At 43.1% G+C, this 14510-nt stretch overlaps 1 long non-coding RNA gene across 1 annotated transcript; it reads left to right on the forward strand.

Moving 5' to 3' along the window:
• The first annotated feature begins 9312 nt into the window (after positions 1–9312).
• LOC122158337 lies at positions 9313–10965 on the forward strand. Its single transcript, XR_006168209.1, has 3 exons — positions 9313–9534; positions 9639–9760; positions 10917–10965. It is a non-coding gene; the product is annotated as an uncharacterized LOC122158337 (long non-coding RNA).
• The last annotated feature ends 3545 nt before the right edge of the window (positions 10966–14510 follow it).

Here is a 14510-nt window from a genome sequence, read left to right on the forward strand (position 1 = left end):
CCTTAAGAGGAATGGCTGAAGGAATTGAGATTGTTTAGTCTGGAGAAGAGGAGGCTCAGGGGAGACCTCTGTAACTTCCTGACAGGAGGGTGTGGCGAGGTGGGGGCTGGTCTTTTCTCCCAGGTAACAGGGATAGGATGAGGGCTAATGGCCTTAAGTTGCACCAGTGGAGGTTGAAGTTGAATATTAGAAAAAAAATTATTCTCAGAAAGAGTGTTGAGGTATTGAAACAGGCTGCAAAGAGTGGTGGAGTCACTGTCACTGGAGGTTTTCAGGGGAAGTGTAGATGTGACACTTAGGGACACGATTTAGTGGGCATAATGGTGATGGGTTGATGGTTGGATTAAATGATCTTTGTTGTCTTTTCAATCTTAATGATTCTAAGATTCTTTACCTGTGAGCTGGCAAAGCAAATAGTCTTACTGAGCCATCTGTATGAAGCAAGAAACTGTATAAGAAAAATGAAATGAGTCAAATGGAAGAGTAGACCATAAGTAACAAGTTAGTCAGGGATTGCTGCACTCCGAGCTCATATCGATAGAGAGCTTACATCACTGGCATGAATCAGTGCATACAGTTGCTAATCATCTGTAGGTTTGGGGATCACAGAGCTGTGAAGTTTGAACAGCAGAAAACAAACTCAGGAAGGAGCAGCTAGGTAACCAGTGGGACGTTTATTTTTAGGTAGCAGAAAAATTTTTGTGTTTCCGTGTCCCAAACAGAACTTGGGCCTTCCTTCTACAATAATTAGAGATTGTCAGAACTTATGTCTGTGGGCTATAATTTCTTTTGAGGAGAGTTGGCAGCTGAGACAAAACTAGTTATGTGAATGAAGTCAGCTCTGTGGGGAATCGAACATCTCGAGGTGGCTACAGTCAGAAATGAGCCGAAATCTTTGCTTTCACGTTTGCAATTCACGCAGAATAAGTCGTGATTCAGCGCTTGCATTCAAAGCGGTTAGTAGCAGGTGGGTTGCTCTGGGAAGGAACAGTCCACAGTCTCCAAGTATCTCTCCTTCATCTTCAGTCTCCGGGTGAAGCTGAACTAAACGTGAACTCACTGCTGAAGGTGTAATTGAAAAAGCTACACTTTGGGCAGACCTCTGCAGTGCTGTGAGGTGGGTGTTGGTTTTGTTTCTTGTTTTTCTTTTACAGTTACAGTACCTTAGCACTGAGCCTTCAGGGACTGAGGCACTGAATTTTAGCTCGAGTTCTGAATGGCAGAACATGTGTCTGAAGTTTAGGGAAAGAATCAGCAGGAGTATGGAAAGCTCTTTGGGGATCTCATAGCTAATTAAATAGCAGTTTAAGAAAACACAGAGCAATAATAGTGTCCCAGGAGAATCTGTCAAGACAATAGCTAAATTTCCTGGAAAGCTGGAGAGGACTTGGAGTAGCCCTTAAGAGGGAATGTTGCTTGTTTGGGAGATTGGCTGGTCTGGTGTATGAGTGACAGTTCTTCTGTCCTCAGCTTAGGTAAATGTTGAATGCTCACAATAGATTGCTTCCTTCTGCTGCAAGCAGGCAAGTGAAAATAGGTACCACTATTTTTTTTAACAATGTAGTTAGCTGGTTTAAATTTAGCTAAGCTGAGAGTTCTGTTTCTGCTTCTGGAAAGACTCTCTCTGTCTCCCTGAAGCCTTCTGTGGTGAATGCCACAGTTCTAGAATCACCACAGCTTTTGTTTCACCTTTTCACTAATCTTTGGATCAGAATTTCTATGTTTGCCTGGAGAAATTAGCCGGGCTTTCAGTGAAATGGGAAGCAAGTCAGGATGGGAGATTTGTGATTGGAGATGCAAGAGGCCTGAGAGGATGTAGGTACTGAAAAATGTGTATGAATATGGGTCTGATGAGCCATAATAAAACTGATGTAGGATGGGGTAGATGATGTGTGTAGGATCTGGGTGTTGACCAGCAAAACTAAGCATGGGCGGGAATCCAGTTTATTAGAGGGGATTAATGACTTTAACCACCTACTTAACCACCTACATTTATTACTCCTTTTACGTACAGCTTTAATCCTTCAGTTAAGAAAGAAGTAGGTAACTAACTGTACCAAAGATTTGTTTTTCTGCAAGTTTCAATTGGGGCTGACTGCCAAGGTCATCCTAGACTTGTTTGAAGCCTTTGTGATTTATCTGTTTTTCTTCTCATCCTCCATTTTCAAGACTCCAGTACAAAATAGTATTCAGAAAGTACCTTCTTCCACCCGGTTCAAACTTCTGGATATGTGTCTTTCATTTGATCAGTGGCTTGTGTAGTACTTTAGAGTGGAGAATGCATTTCTCCATAGCTGAGATGAACTGTTAGTTACAGTTGACTTAAGGCCAGCAGTAACATTCACCCACCTTCACTGTTTCACCCAGCCTTTGGCAACACCAGCTTTTTTCTGGAGTCTTAAGTCTGAATCTTTTCTTATGCCATCACAGTGGAACTACGTAGTGATGTGTCCTCTCTCAAGTCTCCCTCTAGCACTATAGGGCCAACAAAGGCTATAATTCCTTACATTCACCACTGACAAGAGTTGATATGAGTTAAAACTATCCTAGCAAAAAACAGTGAGCTGTGTTAAAAGAGCAGGAATGGCAGATTTGGGAATGAACAGCTGAGGTGAAACTCATTATTTTATCATCATTCTCGTCTTGTGTTAGCTTTTGTTAACAGCAGTGTGGTCTGACAGAGTGTGGTCAAGATGCAGGATTACAGGCAGAATGGAGGTAAAATAAGTGTGTATATAACTGAAACAGTGGTTGGAAGCATGGTAATCTCAGCAGCTTCTGGTCTCATATGTGGTTCCTGTGGTATGTTGTTAGTCGTCTGTATTGCCTCAGCTTTCGTATTCTTCCATGGACATTCACTGTCACTTGTGCCCATGGCTGCTCAGTTTGCTGCGTGGTAAGGCAGTGTGGTAGAACCTGTCCTTAGGTTTTGGATTCGTTTCCTTGCTGATAATGCTTCCTGCACCTAAACAGGCCTCAGTCTCTTGTCCGTTTTGGGACTCCCTAGAGCATTCACTGTTAGCTCTCCCACCTCAAACACAGGATTTTATCCTGCATACTTGATGTGATGTGGGCTCCTTTTTAATGGCATGCTCACTTGTCACCCCAGCTCTAGCGCTGAAGAAAGTCCTGTTCCCGTAGGCACTGACCAGGTTCTGTGCTTTTTCTGTCAGCACTGAGCCAATAAGTTGATTTTTATTTTTCATTTTTTGTGGCTTGCTCTCTTCATCCATAGAATCAGTTTAGTGAGACCATTACCCTCTCCATGGAAGACGAGGAGAAAGGCTGCATCTGTGCGCATAATAAACAAAGCCCTAATTTACATGTAAATGTGTGTGATATCGCTGTAGCAGCAGAGTTGTACCAGTGAAGCCCTCCTTATTTGCAGGCAGCTTATGTCAGCAGAATGGGGTGCTTTTTTTTCTTTTTTTTTTTAGCAGAACTTTTCCAAGCACTGTCAGCCAAATCAGCAAAAAACATTCAATACCAATATAACTGCGTCCTCATTAGGACCCAGAGCCTCACGGTAGTTTAATTCCTAACTTCTTTCTAGGCACTTAAATGCCTTTGATAGCCTGGGCCTAAGACTTAGTTATATGGAAGAAAAACCAAACGCTCCTCCCACTAATATCCTGGCAAACAAGTTCAGAACAGATGCGGCCTTTATCAGTAGCTGCAAGCACTTTGAGAAATGGGTAGAAGCACTGGCAGAGGGTGTTATGGCTGACTTCAAGGAGTACTGCAGCTGTTTCTCCTTGTTCTGACAATATTGCTGGTACCACAGGAAACCGGTCAAGTTCCCACTTATTCACCTGGTCTTATGTGAAGAGCAGAACTAAAAGGCCTTGTAGACCACTGACACTACTGATAGGGGAGTGGAAGAGAATGCTCCATGCAGTGTCACTTGGGTGGCTATCCTTGTTCCTCTTGTGAAACTCTGTGCCAGCTCCTGACTTTTGCAGCCCTTTGGTTGCAGCATGTATGAGAATCAGAGGATGCTTGTCCTTTGCTGAAGCCTTCTCCTTTGTAGCCACTGTCCCTGGTCCCATGGCTCAGCGACACAGCCTCTTTTTTGAACTGCGACACAGCCTCTTTTCTTCAACTCCATGTCCCTGTAGCCCCCATTTTCTGACCATGAAGATTGTGGTATAATGTAATTCTTGTCAGCTGAGAGCACCTTGAGCACTTGGCACGAGTCCATAGAGGAATGCGAAGAGTCACTGACCTTTGAACATGCCTTAACTTAAGGGAATTAAATCACAGCTCCTCACCTCGGCATTTAGCATTGAAGAGCTGCCATAAAGGTCATAGAGCCAAAGCTGTGAGAAACTGTGGTATCCAGCTAAGTCTGTCAGTTTGGCAGAGAGCTTGATCAGCCAGGGAATTAGTGGCAACAGGCATTATATGTTTATTATGTAGGAGTCAGGACTGGGCATATTGTCCTCTGACTGAAGCAGGAGGGCACGTGGGGCTGCAGTGTTCCATTGAAAACATGTCTTTGTTGATAGCGTTCATTTCATCCCTTCCTGATGCTTTTACATAGATGATACATGAGAAGAGAACATCCTGTAGAGAAGAGAGGTGGCAAGGATAGTATACTAGCATGTGAGCAGTGACCAATCCTTAGCTTGGAGAAGGAATGAAGGAAGAAGTTTGTCCCCCTTTGGGTACCACACAGTTTTGCAGGTTTTTGTTCTCCTTCCTGTACTCTTTAGAAAAACCTGGATGAAGGGAGGAAAAGCTTGATAGAAGATATGGTTTAAAGATTTGTTGTTATTGCTGTTTTTTATATACCCACCTTTCTACTTCCAGAGTGAGAAGAATTCTCCTTGAATGGGGACACCTCTCAAGGTCATTTCATGCCTGTGCAGAATTCACCCAGTATGTGGTGATGCATTGCTGACAGATCCTTGGTAAGTGTGATATAGGTTCCTTTAGCAATAGGGGTCAGTAGGTTTTTTTGCATTTTTCTGATGACAAGTGATTCATTGTTTTTAAGCTATCCTAGATTCACTAAGATTTGATCTTAGATTCATTATGCATCCCCCACCCTCTGCATAGCAAATAGTCAAGGATATCTAGCCATTTTGAATCTTGTTAAGTTGCTGTCTTCATTGTTCAAATTTATCTGTATCAGTAAATATCTGCCTTCCTCTTATGAGTGAAGCATGCAGTACTTCAGTGTCCATCTGCAACAGGTCAGTTCAATTCAACGATCCAACAGAAAAGAATCAGCCAGAAAATTGACTCATTTTCCTTCAGAGCAGTGAACAGAAATAAGAGGTGAGTGGGGGAAGGGTAAGGTGGTCATAGGGTAGATGTTAGAGGAAACTACCTTCCCTGTGAAGCAAATTGTTCTTGAATTACAAATATGGTATTTGGGGTGATGGGAGAACAGAGAGAAACAGCTACTTGAAGCTTAGTCCAGAGAAGAAGATGGGCACCGGAAACCAGAAGACTTATAAAGACTGCTGATTCTCCTTTTGATAAAGACATTATTACTCAGATAAGAAGAGAGAGACTTTAGCCATGCAGTGCAATGGGAGGGAGAGGGAGAAACTGAACAGAATCATTAATCATAACTATCTACTCAAAAACTTTCAATTCAAAATCAAAGTAAAAGCTGTATTCAATCTGGGGAAAGGAAAGATGTTCCAGTAGGGGAAGTGTGCCCCAGAACCAGGGATAGATGCTTAAGATTCTGTCAGAGGGACAGTGTGACATCTGAGGCAGGACACATACTGAGTGCTTGGAGTTGTCTTGCTTTCTTGTGCTGCTCACCGTGTGTGTTGATCTGCATCAGCCAGACCGGCTGGTAAGAGTGGCTCTGTGTTTATTCCCCTAATGCAAAAGAAGGAGAGATGTGTGTGTGGCAAGTGTAAGAAAGATATTCAACATTCATGGGAAAATCACAAGCCTGGCGAAGGTGCTGCAGGTCTGGGCCGTTGCTATATCAGACATAGCCATAAGGGGGAAGTGTGTGCTCAGACATTAGATGCCTTTCTCTGTGCCAGAGCGATGTCAGCTTGGTTGGCTGTATGTAGGCTGTGCAGGCTGCAGAGACCCTTCCCGGGTTCTACCTCTGTGTGGGGCTGCACGTGGGGCCTCTGCTTTCAGAGAGGTACCCGAGGTCAGGTATAGTCAGGCATACAGGTAGTGAAGATGGAGTGAACAGAGAAAGGAGATGCATGGGAATTATGTGCTTATCCCTTCTTGGAGAGAGGGGAGGATGTGTGTGCAATCTTGACCAGTACTGGGATAACTGGGGCCACCTTGTCCAGAGGTGCTGAGCAAGCAGGTAGGGAAATCTACTTCAGCTGTGTGCTTGTACGTCAGGTCACTCTTCCATTAACTGGATCACACTCTCAAAAGTGGGCTGAAGTAAGCAGGGGGAGCTTGAGAGGTTTACGAAGAACAGAATATGGGCAGGCATCCTGCCTGCAGTCTAAGGAGACATTACCTGGGGCAGTTTTCTGAGCATTTTAGAAGCCACGTGTGTAGAGCACACAAACAAAGTAGTGGCAATGGAACGTGTTGCAACTGCTTGGACCCCAGTGGCTGGTACAGTATGAGCTACCTCATCATTTGCTAGATGCCAGTCATTTGCCAAGTGCTGATTAAAACTCTCTGCAGCACAGAGCAGAAAAGGACACTGGTACTGTGTGATACAGAAACTTCAGGCTCCAGCAACTTTGTGCCTGACGGGCCCAACAGGCCCTGTTAGCTGGAGCTGCCATGTATGTGTGTTTGAGAAGTTTCTACTTGCTGCCTGAACTCACTGAGGGCTGGTCTGTACCTGCCACAGTGGCACTGCCTAAGCTCTAGCTATGCCAGCACCTTCTTGAAGAACTCATGGAATATGTTGTGACAGTGGCATCTCTGCATAGGACTCCAGGCTGTCTGGTGATGTAAATGAAAGCTGAGTTTGAATGGTTTGTTATGACAGCTGACTGTTACCTGATATCTGTTGATACCTGTCTGTTGCATGGTAGGGTGGTAGGGATGCTGCTCACAGCTCCTACCTACTTTGTTCTTGCTATGAAATGAGTTGCTGCTGTGCTTCTGCTTTCCTGCTATCAGCAGGGAGTTGGATTTTCCTTCAGGTACCCACAGGATATGTTGAGGAGAAACAGGATTGATGTTGATTTCCTATGGTTATCTGCCAAGAAGTGAGTGCAGCATGATCCAATCTGAAGCACCAAGTGACCTAACCATCAGCTTCCCTTGGGTTTTGTACTGCACAGTGGCATATGGCCTTGTTATAAATCAGTTTCCTGGGGCCTTTATTCTGTGCTCATCCCATGGAACTGAAACAAAATACATCCAAAAATAATCTGCATAGGATCCATAGTCAGGTGTTGTGGCAAGGCTGAGGGAGGAAAAGAGTCTGCAGCTTTTGGTGGCTGACAGACTGATTGATTTTGTGCTTATAAAGCATCTTATACCTACGCAGCAGAGGGGCCTATAGCTGTAGGAGCTGAGACTGTAAGTCTGTCTCGTTCTCTTGAGACAGAGAGTGCATGAGTGGGAGAGAGCTGAGAGAATGTGTGTTGCTCAGCAAGTATGTGTTGTGTGCATCATATATGAGGGATAGTGGAGGTTACAATATATCTGTGCCCTCCCTGTGTGGGGCGGACGTGGGCAGAGGGGCAATGCCTGTGTCTGGTTACATGTGCAGTCTGCTGCCTGTGCTATGCACGGGGCAGATGTGTGGGAATGGCTGCATGTAAGGACACGAGAGGTTGCTTTGCAGTTAAATGAGGCACAGCATTACCATGGCGACCACACTCTCCTCTCCTTTCCATGCTAGATGCCAGGCTCCTAGGCAATTATTTTTGCATGTTGTTCTGGAAGGCCTGGACCCAATCTTCCTCTTACAAGAAGGTTTGAGGATTGTGTTGCCCTCTCTCTGGACTGAAGAAGTGGTGAACATGGGGGTGTAGTAAAAGAGGGCCGCTATTTGGGCACCTTCCACACTAGTTGCTGGTGCAGAAATGGAACAACTGTGGTTTGAACTGCTATGATCACCATCCACACAGTGTTCTCAGGAGCAGTGAAGTGAGCCAGTTGGCAGTTGTTAGGTACATAGTGTGTGTGTGCAGAGAGCTGTCTGTTGGAGGACTTTGCACCCATACTGCAAGAGAGGTGCTCTAGGGAGCGTCACAGTGAACGGCTTCAACCATAGCAGCAATAGGAGCTTGGAGCTCTCCAGTGATAGGTATTAGAAGGCTCTAAGGTAGACACAAGGTAACCGTGCACCAGAAGACAATGCTTCCTTGCACCTATTGTATTCACGTTTTTTGTGATGCCTATGCAGACTGTGTTCTCTGTTCTTACTGAGTAGGATCGGACCATATCCTGTGCTATAGACGCTGGCAAAGAAAGTAGAGCAGCATCTTCTAGGGAATAGATGTACTAAGATGCATTCCTCGGAGACCTTATTCCTTTCATCTTCAGAGGAATTAACTCTTTCATCAGCTCTCTAGGTTTAGTATTCACATGTCTGTGAGGTCATGTGAATCATCTCCCTCCTGTGTTCTCGGTTAAAGATTTGAGGAGCAGGATGCTTTGTGATCTGTGGAGGGGAAAAAAAAAATGGAGGAAGCCTAAGATGTCTGGAAATGATTGGGCTGGGGAGGAGCACTGATGCATCTTTTACAGACTTGTATGCAAATACTGGAAAGAACAAGGCGAGTAGGAGGTCGTGCCAGCCTGTAGGTTGAAGTGCCACATAATACCAGAGAGGTGCTGTAGACCATCACATTCCTTCTGTTGCACTGTAACATTACAGATGTGCAGAACATTGCTAGAGGCAACTGCTCAGTGCTCTTCCTCACAGATGTGCCTATTGTAGCACATTGGCAATTGAGTCTTCACCTTTCCCTTTAAAGGTTTTTGTTTCTAGCCCAGAAGAGCATGCTAGACTCAGATAAACAGGTTTTGTCATCTTGCAGATGTCTGGCAGAAGAACATATAGCTACAATTGTGCAAGGTGAAGCAATTTCTCTACTCAGCAGAGATTTGCTAATTCACACAGTCATGAGGTCTCATTAGAAACATATTTTTAAATGAAAAAGCAAGGAAATAATGCACAATAGATTTGAGAATATTCCAGGCAATAGCTAAATTTTTCATGGTGAAAACCAATAATAGATCAGTCTGTGTGCTATGAACATCTCATCACAAAAATATATCATGGGAGGCTTCTGCTGTCTATTCTTGGCTTAGCACTGACCTTGGCTATTAGATCTCAATTAAGCAACACTGACCAATATTTTTCTCTCTCTCTCCTGCTTTTCTGTTGCAGAAAAGAATATCCAATGATAACAACACTGAGTACCTGCACACTTAAAGAATAGGATACAGGGTTTCTTGGTAGGTTCCATATCACCTGAAAAAGCAGCATTTCCTGTGTGAATACCAGGAAGAGGAGGCATTAGAGGTCTGTGGAGCCAGGGATTGCAGCCTTCAGCATTAAGCAGCCTCTGCTGTTCCCTAAAAAGCAGCAGTGATCATTGAAGCTTCAGGGAAAGAGTAAGTAGGTCATAGGGTTCAGAAGCATGCCATATCTTCACTTCTTATGTTTGCTCACCTGGAATCTTTCTTCCTTTTAACTTCTGTCCTTTTTTTTGTTCTAGGAAAAGAACTGACAGTGAATTAGACAGTGGTAGTGATAAGAATATACAAGACTTGCTGTGCTGCACAGAACTCCTGTGATGATGAGGGAGATATCTGTGGACTGATTCCACTTTTGGCCCAGGTAAGTGTTGAAGCATCCAAGCACTGTGCCAAATCCAGATTTCTCTAGAGCACAATGACAGCCAGGAAGGGCTTAGAAATATCTGTCCTGCACTTCAGTTTGATATCCAGGATCAGCTGTCAAAGGCAGGAGCAGCCACAGATACAGTCGTTGGAAAGGTGTGCTTCTGCCATTCTCAAGTGAGGGCAGGGTATTAGGCAAGGATGAGGAGTTCTCACTGCCAGATAATTATCCCTGCTGCTGGGAGTCAGGCAGGGAACAGGTGACATGGCAGAACCGTGGCTACAAAGATGGAGGAAGTAAGAAAATAACAGATTTTGTTGCACTGCTTGGAGGAGAATGAGAGGAAAATGGCTTATGAACAAGGACATAGTCATACAAAATGCCAGCCCCTGTGGGAGGAGCAAGAGAAACACCATGTTGTCACCAGCATTGGGATGAGGGAGGATTTTGTAGACCAGTGTTAGTGTGAAGAGTGGAAGAGATGTCTCCTGTATGGTGCAACAAACCTCTTGCTTTCAGAGGACCTCCAAGGTGTTTTCAGCTGTCTGTGCTGAAAATAGAGCCTTATTTATTTGAAGCATTCAGCTGTATTTAGAATGACTGTATTGAGAATATTATTTGCAATAGTGGGGTTAAAATCTTCCTGATTCTATGCCCCAAACACCTGATAATCAGCATTTTTATGAAGTCAGGCTTCATCACAGCAATGAGAACAGTCAGACAAACCAGTTATTAGAAGATTAGTACTGTTGCACAGTCTGTCCAGGTGCTAGCTGTATTTGACAAAACGTCAGGCTACCATCTGATTTCATTGTTAAAGGAACAGCTGAAAAGCTGAAGGGAAAAAGGCCAGAATATATGAAAGTGTGCTGTCTGGAGTGGCAGAAAGCTGTGCCCACACTTGGTCTCAGTCACTGCAACGAGGTAAGACAATGCCAGATCAGTCCTCTCTATTCAAGAAAAGCTGGGACATCCTATGCAATAACTGTGAGTGAGAAGGGTGTTAGATCTTGCAGCTTGTCCTGTGCTCAGCATACAGATGTTGCATTTTCTCTGCCTACTTGGCTGTGAACAGTGATGTTTTTTTCTTAGAATAAATTATTTCCAAATATTTTGTTATTACTGCTACAACTAAAAGTTTCTTCACACTCAGGTTTCCATCATCTCAAGATTCGTGTGAGGAGCCATCCCCTTATGAACAGGCAAGTGTTTCCAAAATTTAAATTCAGATTGAGAACAAAGCTAATGTTAAAGTTTCAGCAACAACCAACACCGCTGCCTGATTGTTTTTATGCAAGAGCAGCGCTTGAAAGATGAGTCTCCTTTCCAGTCTGTATGCTCTCCCCGGCCTCCTCCATCATTTCAGAATCAATAGCTGTTTCTGATTGCCCCCCTCCCTCCAGACCCTGCTCTTTGCTACCTCATTTTGATTTTAATTTACCACTGCAAAATTGCAGTCATTTTTCCCCCATCGTAATTAAGAAACCTATCCATTAAGGAGACTGAAAACAAAAACAAAGCCTTCTTATCTGAGCCCTTAGCACAGAACAGAGACAGAAATGATTGGTGAGAAGATCAGGTCTAGAAAGCTGAGCCCTTTATTGATTCTTCTGGCCTTTCTCAGTAAATATAGAATGAGTTTTAAATTCACCTAGAAGGAAGCTAAAAGCCAGCGTGAAGTGCTGACTTCCCAACATGAAAGAATAAAGGAATAGTGTCTTCTCACCTGATTCACTTTTTATTCTCTCTGTGGTGAATGTTTCTTTGTACCTTGCTTTAATTCTATTTCAGTTTTAGCGTGTTTTGCTATAACTTGACATCACTTGTGACTTTCCAAAGAGTAATGGTCTTGGAAGAGCCTTGAGATCAGTGCATGAAGGTGATTAGAAAAGCTGTTGCGAGCAAATGTCCTCCTTTGGCTCAGTCAACAGCACTGAGCACTTGAGTTAATAAGCATCAAGGGACTGTGAAGGAGGACTCTACCATTCGGTTCATTTCACAATAGTGCTAAGCTGTGTTATTACAGACACAAAAAGGGAGTCAACCCAAAGAAACCCCCAGGTAGTATACAGGGTACAGTCCACTGCACATGGGAATTTTTGTGGAAGGTGCTCATCGGCAACATAGGAACAATGTAGGAAAAAGTCAGAGATGGAATGGAAATAAGATGGGAAATGCCTAAATCGGGTTCGAAGTTCGAACTTTCACTGTACTGATGTGGAGTAATCATATTCTCTATTCTGAAGAGAGGGAAAGCTACTGTAGACTTTTACACTTCATCCCCTATGTCCTTTTCCTTGTAGTAGTAGATGCAGTAGATACTTTCTGTGGTACCTATCTGAGCACAAACTCTTGGATGTGAATAAAAGTTGGATCTGGCTCCTTGCTGTCCTCTAAATACTTACACCTTAGAGAGATGCATGGCTAGCTGGTTAATTCCTTCAGCATCTCTGTGCATAGTCAGAGCCTCCTAAGATGGTTCTTACATTTAAAATAGCAGGAACTGGATGGGGATAGAGCTAATTGGGCTAGAATTACTCTGGCACTTCAGATTGTTACTTTGTCCACTGGGACCCCAAAAAACAAAACAACCTATCCATCCAGTGGATTTAAGTGAATCTAGTGAGTTTGGGAACTAGGATTCAGTCATTCATTTGTTGTTGGCACCTTGTTTGTAATAGAGATCAGCACTAGCTGAGAGGCTGGTCTACCACCTGAAACTGGAAAAGGTGTAGAGGAGGGTTACAAAGGAGCCAAGGACACAGGGGAGATGATGTGCAAGTAAATGTGGGCGTTGAGTCCTTCTTCTATGTGGCACAGAGGAGGCCAAAGGTTGGGGAGTTACAAAAGCAGTGGAACCAAATTCTTAGTGGTAGTAGTAGATGGTAAGAGAAAAGCAAGGGAAAGAAAGGGTGTTTTGGGAAACTCAGGCAGGACGTAAGACAAAACTTCTTCATAAGGTGAGGGGGGCAGCGTTGGTACAGGTTACTGAAAGAAATGGCAGTCATCGTAGTGGGAGGTTTCAAAGTCTAGCATGGATAATCTGTTGGCAACAGTACTCTTTCAGAGGGAGGTTGGATGAGAATTCTAGAGATGCCTTAAAAGCACTGTTTCTGTGGCCCATTGACTACAGGTATCAATTGATGCAAGGAAAGACCTGTATGAGCTAAGCTGTAACTCGCACAATGGCAACTTTGATCTTATCTCAACTCCATTAGAGTGTATGTGAATGTATTATTAGACAGTCTTCAGTTGTTTGCATAGGAAAGTTATTTTAAGGTATTTGTGATTGTCATTTACTAAGTATAAACAGCTGAACTTATTTTGCACCATGTTAAAACTGTGTCAACAGCATCTTGTGCTCTTGTACCAGATCAACTAGATTGGGTTATTACAATGCATAGAGGCATTGGCACAGTCCAAAGCTTTTTAATGTAGTGGTCTTTTGAGGCCTCCAGCAACTTCTTTTTCTGGATCATTAATTCCCACACTCTGTGTACATCTGTTAACTTTTTGATGTAACACGTTCAGATGTAGGCAAGTCTTCTGATTTCATCGGAACTACAGTAAGCTTAGAGCTCACTGAGTTGTAACTCAATTTTTTATCTTCATTGAATAGGAATAAGTCTTGTCACTAATTACTTTTTTCTTTGTGTTAAATCTGTCCTGCTTGAGCTGTAATGCAGAGAATGGCAGTGACCTATGTAAGTGAAGATAAATCTAAGCTCTTGTCTGGAGTTGGTAAAATGCAAGCCAGTTTCAACCTGGACTTACAGGCATGACAGTAAGATTGAGATACTGTGCTGCTATGTGGGTATTTCTTACTAACTAGCTTCTTCCCCATCCACCAGCTTCTCCTATATACTAGCTCAGCAAAGCACAAACAGCAGAGGTTAGATCCATTTTACTCCTTAGGTCCATCTTTTATCTAACATGGAACACTGAGGGAAAAAAACATCAACAAGCTCTCAAAGGAAAAATACCTAAGAGCAGAATCTTTAAGGCAGCAGGCACAGCTCTAGGGACTGCTTTGCCAGTAAGTTACTGCCTGGCTGTCAAGAAAAAAGACATGCAGTATATCTGTGTTGGGCACTACTGTGCAGCCCAGTTGATAACAGTGGATTTCTCTAGCACAGTATTATCAAGTGCAATAAAATGCTAGGTTTGTACAGGCAGTTTTTTCTTCTACTTCCAATATTTATCCCACTGTACATTGATTCTGATTTAACTGCAGATTTTATTTTTCCTTTACTGTAGAACATTAAAAAATATGTATCAGTGGTTGTTTATATTCTTTTGGACAGATAGTTTATCTATTGATCACACAGTAAACAGAGTACATACGCTAAACAAGATGTTTCATTTCCAGGTGGATTTGAATTAAACACATCATTATCCTGTGGTAATTAGCTTATTACATACATTTTCTTGCAGCGCTAGCCTAGATGACCTCTTCTTTCCTTCCCCTCAACTGCACACAGCAGGGCATCCTAGAAGACTGATACCTATGGTACTGAAGCATTTCAGCTTGTGGCACTTGGACAGTGCTTCTTTCTAAAAAAAAAAAAAAAAAAAAAAAAAAAAAAAAAAAGGAACTTACAGAGATTATCTCAGCATGTACTCCTCTGAATAGAGGCAAATGTTTGTGGTATTGATTGATATAAAAAATTAGGGCTATGAAAAATCCTATTGAGTCATTGCAAACCTTAACAGGTAAAGTGCAAATGCCACAGCCTGTTATTGGTAT

This window comes from Centrocercus urophasianus, unplaced genomic scaffold (genome assembly GCF_019232065.1).
Source record: "Centrocercus urophasianus isolate 14NV4802_14NV808 unplaced genomic scaffold, USGS_Curo_1.0 seq_14, whole genome shotgun sequence".
Classification (NCBI taxonomy): Eukaryota; Metazoa; Chordata; class Aves; order Galliformes; family Phasianidae; genus Centrocercus; species Centrocercus urophasianus.